Source organism: Camarhynchus parvulus, chromosome 1, assembly GCF_901933205.1.
Source record: "Camarhynchus parvulus chromosome 1, STF_HiC, whole genome shotgun sequence".
NCBI lineage: Eukaryota > Metazoa > Chordata > Aves > Passeriformes > Thraupidae > Camarhynchus > Camarhynchus parvulus.
The window spans coordinates 5,802,246-5,810,845 of NC_044571.1; positions in this window are offsets into that span (position 1 = coordinate 5,802,246).

Consider the following 8,600-nt stretch of genomic DNA (forward strand, 5'->3'; position numbering starts at 1 on the left):
TAGAGACAGGGAAAAAAGTATCATTTTATCTTCCTCTGCAAGAGCATTGTTAATACAAATACAATGTCTAAGAATTACATCATTTAATCTAGTCCAATAAACCATATTTTTGTGGACATTGCATTTTGGGTAAATCCGTGAATTTGGGAGGTTGGAGAGGTTAACATCTGGGGGGCCACTTAAAAGCACAAAGTTATTCTTGCTGGTGTGCACCTGCTATATGTCTTTTCCTTTTATTTGGTAGTATAAAGAACCCAAACTGAAGAGAAGGCTCAGACACTTTTGGAGTAGGCTTGGGACAGGACACAGCTGTTCATACACCTTGATCTTCAAACCTTTGGAACTTTGGGTTCCAAAGATATGAAGTTCAAGGTGTATGAACTTTGGGTAAGAGATAGCAGCACCTAAAAGATTGCTCAAGAGAAATTGGTAGATCACACTCTGTCACTGCTTGATGAAAATTGAAAACTGAAGTGATAATGTGGCAAGATGTGCACTGCAGAGTGCCAGGATAGGTGGGAGATGGACACTTGGAAAGCTCTTGGTCTGCTTGTTACCAGCAGCACATCTGAAAGAATTGGTGTACAGTCAAATCCTGCACAGGGTGCTGCAACCCCACCTCAGGTAGTGGCAGGCCCTGCACCTTCTCAGGATCAATTAAAATTAATCAGAGGTTTTTGACAGGCACATAATTTTCAGGAATGCAGAAGTAATTATTCAGACAAAGAAAACTGATCTATCCCTACCAGTGTCACTAGTAAAGTTAAATCATGAGTCCTCAGGTAAAATAGGAACAGAGTTCCTTCTTGTGTAAAAGAGGCTGGTCCAGAGCCTGTGCACCATCTCAAGGGAGTGACACAGGGTGGCTTCAATATGGACACATGATCGAAAGATGCTGCTTTTCCAAAGATGCTCACCTGTGCCTGGTCCATCATGGGAGCCATATGGGACCAGGATAAGCAGCAGAGATCTGGAATTCTGAAACTGAAACAGCTGCAGTCTGTGGCCAATTCTGTGCCATTGGGGAAGCCATGCAAGAGCCCTGGGGCCAAGGCAGAGCCCTGAGGGACACCCCTCGTCCCAGCCTGCACCTGGACATGGAGCCACTGCCCACAACTCCCTGGCTGTGTCCATCTGGCCAGTGGCTGTGCCCTGAGGAGCCTCCAGAGCCAGGGCTCTGCAGGGTGGGGCTGGGGCTGTTATGTGGGACCATGTCCAAAGCCTCACAGGGCCCTCACTTGGGCCCTCACAGGGTCTACAAGTGCCCAAGGCCGGGGCTGCTCCATGCCAATTCCAGTGGGGTTGGCTGTTGAAGGGATGTGGGGTGTGGCCCTTTGTGACACAGGTGTGTGGTGCCAGGGCCTGTGGTGATGCAGGACACGGTGGCACCCAGAGGCCTTTGTGACACGGCAGACCCCCTGCCAGAGGAGTGTCTGAGGGTGTCTGAGGGACGTCTGAGGAGTGTCTGAGGAGTGTCAGAGGGGCGTCTGAGGGGTGTCTGAGGGGCATCTGAGGAGTGTCTGAGGAGCGTCTGAGGGTGTCTGAGGGGCGTCTGAGGAGCGTCTGAGGGTGTCTGAGGGGGTCTGAGGGGCGTCTGAGGAGTGTCTGAGGGTGTCTGAGGAGCATCTGAGGAGTGTCTGAGGAGTGTCTGAGGGTGTCTGAGGGGCGTCTGAGGAGTGTCTGAGGGGCGTCTGAGGAGTCTCTGAGGGTGTCTGAGGGGGTCTGAGGGGCGCAGAGCCCTGGGGTGCCCAGTCCCAGCAGAGCTGCTCTGCCAGGAGGAAGCAGCTCCCCTGAGAGCCTCTGTGGCAGAGCACGATGGAGCCGCTCACAGAGGCGGTGAACCCCAACTCCCCCCCTGCCATGGAGCAGCCAGGCCCGTGCATGAAACCCCAGGTGACGGCCAGCCATGGAGGGAGAGGGGATGGAGGGAGCTGGCATGGGGCTGGAGAGCAGCTGCCTGGAGGACAGGGCCCTGTAGCCCCTGATGTGCCAAGGCAGTCACCTCCTTCCCCCAGAGCACAGAGCCAGGGCCCTGCCCCACACAGCCCCAGGTTCCCCCCCAGCCCCAAGTTCTCCCCCAGGCCCTGCTGCTCCCCCAGCCCCGGGTGCCCCCTCAACCCCTGCCCTGGGTGGCTGGAAGCCCTCAGTGAGCAGGGGCAGGGGGCAGTAGGGGGGACAGAGCTGCCAGAGCCACAGACTGTGGAGTGGGATTTGGCCAGGGAGGAGAGAGAGAGGGAACCCTACTTGGGCCAGGAACTGCCCCAGTGGGGAAAGGAGAGGGTCCAAGAGCTGTCCCAAAGGGAAGATAAATACCAAGATCTGTCTCAACTGGAATTTGAGAGAAACCAAGAGTTGTCCCATGGGGAAGTTGTGACATGCCAGGAGCCTTCCCAAAAGCAAGATGTGAATGTCCACGAGCTGTACAAACAGGACGACAAAAGAGACCAAGAGCTGTCAGAGGGTGAGATACACCCAGAGCTGTGCCACCAGGAATTTGAGAGACACCAAGAGCTATCCAAATGGCTGGACATGGGAATCCAAGAACTGTTCCAAGAAGAAAACAACAGAAACAAAATGTTCCCCCAATGGGAACACGCCTTTGACCAAGAGCTGTCCGAAGGAGAAGTCAGACTATACCCAAAGCTGTCCCAAGAGAGAAGTGACAGTGACAAAAAGGAGTCACAGAAGGACTTGGAATGCATCACCATCCACACTATTTGGATCAACCCCAAGTACCCACAGCTCCTACAGGACCTTGACACTGCTTCCGAGGACTCGGACAGGGCAGCAGCTTCTCCTGCCTTGGCTGAGCAGGTGAAGGCAGCAGGGGCACAGAGCCAGGGCCCTGCCCTGCACAGCCCCAGCAGCCCCCCAGGCCCCTCAGCTCCCCAGGAGGGAGCCCAGGCCCTCAGGGAGCAGCCGGCTCCCCCCAAGAAACGCCCGTCCCGCTTCAGGCGGGTACTGCGGGCGCTGCTCCGCTGGCCCTGCCTGAGGGCACAGCCGGACAATCAGTGCCCGCTGCCAGCACCAGGCCCGGCCCCACAGGCCCAGAGCCTGCCCGGTGTCACACGGGCTGCCTGTGATGGCCAGGGCTCAGGGACATCAGCTCCTTGTCGGGAGAATGGCCTGGCTGAGGCTTAGGGCTTGAGAGGCACCAGCCATGTCAGAGCCAAGGGCAGGTGCACAAAGCCTGGGGAGAAAGAGTTCCTGCTCAGAGGGGACACCAAGGGTGCAGAGTGACAGCCACAAGGACATTCGGCAGAAGTTCCCAGATAAGGACAAAACTCATAAAGCCAACTCAGCAACTGTGCTGAAAGCAGCTCCAGCTGGGGAAAAGGTACTTCTGGCACGGGGAGACAGCAACTACCAAATCCTGGCCCAGTGACCCCAGAAACCCAGCAAGAAAAAAGTATTGTAGAAACAGGCTATCCCCTGGCCAGGAAATAACGTGCTCTGACTCCATGATTCAGAAGGCTGAACAATTGCTTTATTAAGCTATTCTATATTACACTTATACTATACTAAATTACGTACTAAAAAGATACTCTACTATACTACAGAATATTACACTAAAGAGATACTAAAGAAAACCCGTGACTGTCTCAGACAGTCGAACACAGCTTTGACCCAATAGGCCAAGGAATCAAAACAACCTTCACCAGTATCCAATTAACAAATCACTTTGGGTAAACAATCTCCATAACACATTCCACATGTGCAAAACAACAGGCGCAGTGAATAGAGATAAGAATTCTTTTCTCTTCTTCTCTGAGGTTCTCACTGCCTTCCCCAGGAAAAATCTTGGGAGAGAGAATTATGTCTCTCTCTGTTCACAGAATGTGAATACCACAAAAAGGAACCTCTTTAAAAGAAAAGAAAGACTGAGCATAGAGAAAGATTAGTTAGAATTAAGAAGCAAAGGAATCTTATATCCAATAGAAGAAAATATTAAGATATTCATATTAGCTAATTATAAATTAAAGTTAATAATATTAGCTAACAGAATATTAGCTAACAGAATAACAGAAACTATTATATTAATATTTAATAAATAGCAAAAACATAGTATTATAACACATAAATTAAGTATTCCATATTATTTAATATTTACAGTATCTCTACATAGATTTTTTCATAATGAATATATTTTGAATATCATAACATATATCATGTATATACGATATAGAACATTATATATTGCATATATATTAATTTAATATCTAAGTATTTAGATATGATACTATAAAAATAGTGAAATAATTTTTAACAGAAATAATATGTGAAATTAGTAAGAGAACCACATAACTGGTAGCCAATGAACATGAATGCCTTTGTTCACTAAAATGTATAAATAGTGAAAAGTTTTGATAGTTACTGTGCTGCCTTTGTGGATTTGCCACACAGCATTTCCTCCTGTGCAGAACTGTAAATAAAGAGCTAAACTCTGTGTGGGGATTGGCTTCTTGCACATGGGGTGAAAGAATCCCTTTTGGCACAGCAGCTTTGCCATGGCCACGTGGATAAAAGCTGCTGCTTTTCCAGGCAGGCTCAGCTGTGCCCGGCCCCTCTCGGAGCCAGACGGGCGCAGGCAGAGCAGCAGAGATCTGAAACTCGGCGGCTGCGTGGTCGCTGTGGCCCAGACAATCCCACAGCAGCCACGAGAGCCCCTCTGGGAACGAGCACCAAATCCCAGAGGGCACCTCTGCCAGCTGCTCCCCGAGTCCCTGCACCGAGGAGTTGTGGTCCAGGTGTTTGGGGAACCTCCTGGGGCTGCTTGGACCAGCTGTGTGGTGTTCCAGTGAGCACCTGGTAAGCTCAGTTCCCCCACAGGGACAAGGGCAGCTGATTTGGAGATGTCCCTTGGTTCCTTTAAGAATCCTTGGTGTTGACCTCCTGGCTGGGTGGCCAAGAGCAGCCTCCCACAGTGACACCCTCTCCCTTGGTTTGTCCCTCAGTCCTTCCCCACAGGCTTTCAGGTGGCCTTGCCAACTGCAGCTCTGGACATTCCAGTACCTCCAAAGCTCAGGGCAGTGCCCTGTACGCTCCCAGTGGTGCCCTGCACACTCCCACTGCAGTGCTGCTTCAGCTGTCTGCAACGGGGCCTTGCCTGTTTGTATCCACCATGGTGCCCTGCCTGCACACCCCATTTGTGTTCGCACTCCTGCTCTGCACACACCCTCTGCACTCCCACACTTGTGCCCAGCACACCCATCCCATGCACACATCCCTGCAGCACCAACCCCTGTGCTCGGCCATCTGGATGGATGTGGCACTTTGGGATGTGCTTTAGGGATGGTGATGGTGCTGCTGGGATGATGATGGAACTGGATGGTCTTGCTGGTCTTTTCCAATCTTGATGATTCTGTGACTCAGGGACTGCCCCAGGTGCAGTACCTTGCACTTGGCCTTGTTGAACCTTGTGAGGTTCTTGTGCTTTCACTTCCTAAGCTTGCTCAGGTCCCTCTGCATGGTCCCATCCTTCCATAGTGTCACCTGCCCCTCTCAGCTTCCCATCCCCTGTAAACATGCTGAGGGTGACCAGGATCTGCTCTCTGTGCCATTGGGGAAGCCATGCAAGAGCCCTGAGGGACACCCCTCATCCCAGCCTGCAGCTGGACATGGAGCCACTGCCCACGACTCCTGTGCCCATCCAGCCAATTCCTCAACCCCAGAATAGCTCACCCCCCAAAGCCACAGCTCTCCTGTGTGCAGAGCAGCACAAAAACATGCATAGTAGGTCAGTGAGGTAAAGAATTAAACTGAACAGAAAAAAAAGTTGAAATAATTGTTCAAGATCTTCTTAATGACAAGAAAGACAGATTTTCTAAGTCCAGTAAGATTTGTGAGTGTGTCATTCCTTAGAGTTCCCTTCTGCTGCTGAATGTTTTTAGTCAATGAAGATTTGGTGAGGCTCCAGCCTAGACCCTTCTCAGTGATCATGCTTAAAGAAGGATACAATACTAAAATAGCTCTCTACGAGGAAATTTTGCTCTTTAGTAAGGAATGGAGATAGGGAAAGAGTCCCTGACTAAATCCTATCTCACTGAGACAAGTCTGAAAAAACTTGGAAGTGCCAAGAATTAGGCCCTTCAGGGCAATGAATTCCAGTCTCAGTTTAGGGAACAGATCTCCTTCCAGTGTTGCCCCATGTTTTTATAGGCTTTGCCACTATGATAAACATCTGGGAGACATCTGCTATAAAATTAAGGCTTGAACTGTAAACACTTGTCTAATCCAATAATGTGTACTTGCCTTTGCAGAATATTGTCATGGAATAATTTTTATTTCTGAAAATAAAGCCTTCAACTCTTTAATTAACCCCTTTGAAAAGGAGGATAGGAATCACTCACAAGGTCTGCACTGCCTTCCAGCAGAGTGTGCTGACTCTTTCTCCCTTAGAAATCCATTTGGGAACCTGTTCTGGCAAGAGGGCAAGAAATTGCTTTGTTGTTCCCAAGCTGCAAAATTGGCCACTGAGGGCCTGAGCTGTACAGAGTTGCTTGCCAAGAGTAGGAAGTATTGTGTTGCATTGTAATGCCAGGCACAGGAATTTGCAGTTGGCCACTGGCATGTTCAGGGCTTGCACACACATTTTTGCTGATTATTTCTTACTGGCTGTGGACAATGATGTTATCTGCCCAAGGAACCTGCCACTGCTGCTGATAATGTTAGCTCAAATATCTGCCAGAACCAGATGACAACTCTTCGTTTTTGCCCATTTATCTCCTGCGATTTTTGTATATTTTTTATCAGTTTAGCTTATTTAATTGTTGAGGTTGATAGTTGTCCTGGAGAAAAATTATTGAGAATGCAAGTTTCAAAGTTCAGTATTAAATCCTAATAATGTCTGCTGATTTAATTCTACCATTTTATTTTTGTTCTAAGGAGAAAAACCCAGGAAACTTTCAGAACTACATAGGTTAGACTTCGCTACTAATTACAATGTTCAAAGTGACAGGAGTAGGGAGGGGTGTCCCCTAATAACACAGACAAAAACAAGAGCAAATTAGAAGGAATTTCCAGCCTGGGACAGAACCAGCATCTCTCAGACTCCTCAAATCTGTCCTCTATTACTACTATTTTGCTAATTAGTGAAATTACAACAGCTGTAAAAATTATGTAGCTTATGTCTGAACTTACTGTATTTCATTCAGATTTTTAAAGGTTAATTTAAAGTAGAAAATCTCTTTGTAACCACTGAAGGAAAAGAACGAAATGAAAATACCATTACCCAGGTAACAGGACTAGAAATAGATGTGGTATTAGTCAACTTAGCATGTACACCCTGCAGCTTGAAAACTCAAATGCAAATCTGTTCTGTTTCCAGCACTGCAGTGGCCTGGCTCCCCACTGCTTTGTGTGCACATTTCCCCAGGGAATAATCTGTGCAGCTTTGCCAAGCTGATATCCTGAGCAGTGGGAGCTGAAGCAAGTGACTCATGACTGCAAGACGACAGCATGTGATGCAAGACACACACAGGACAAACTGCTGAGAGATGCAGTTCATGACTGAGAGGTTTATTCCCATTGCCAGGAAAAGCCTTGGTCTTTTCCAGCTGTTATGGGGTTTCATAAAACAAATATGCAGTGTGTGCAGAATTTCTGACCCAAAATCTAAGTCAAACAATTTTCAAGGTTAAATAGCAAAAACCAGGTACAGAAGTGTCTGTGAAATCAAAGAATTAAAGGCAATGAAATATCACCAATTTCTTCATGTTTTTCCCCAAAAGTGAGTTAAAAGTGAAATAGAACAAAAACATTTGTATGCATTTCTCTAAAGCTGGTGTCCTCACACATGCTGTACTGTGTCACCCCATAACTGCTTGTATCTCCTACTTCTTTGCTTCCCAGTCAGGGTTCTGCTCTGCTGCTGGAAATACACTTGTTGACAAAGGGGTATTTCCACTTACTCAGCTACCCCTTAAATTACATGAATTATAGTTATTATAATTCAAGGACAAAATCAGAAAACTGGAATTAAACTCCTGACAATGAGTTACTTTTCCCCAGTATTAGGTAGTGGATACTGAGCGCAATAGAATTGGCTCCTGAGGGTGCAAGCATGAGCATTCAGGACAAAACTGCAAACTAATACAAAGAACCTTAGCTCCCTTAGCCAAGCAAAGGAGGCTTCCTGGTTTTCATTAACTTCAACTATTTTATTTAATGGGCACTGGAACCAATATGTGCAGACATCAGCACCAGCCAAAATATTTTGTGTAGAGTTATGGGGAGTTGTACCAGAGCAAGAGGTGCTTTAGCTTAGAATTGCCCAGCACAGTGGTGTTGCATGCTTTTATAATAAGCTGTATTTTCAGTTTCTGAAGGAGATAAGGATCAAAAATGGCATGCTATACAGTGCTGTTCAGCTGTAGCAACTTGTTACAGCAATGGAGTATTTTAAACAGAACTTTTTTATCACTGGCCTGTCTCTCACCTGGATGTTGAGTTTGCTGGGGTCCCCAGGACGAGGTGAGAGAAGAGACTCTGACTCCATGGTCTCAGAAGGCTGATTTATTATTTTATGATATTATATTAAAGAATGCTATACTAAAACTATACTAAAGAAAGAGAAGGATACAGACAGAAGGCTTAACAAG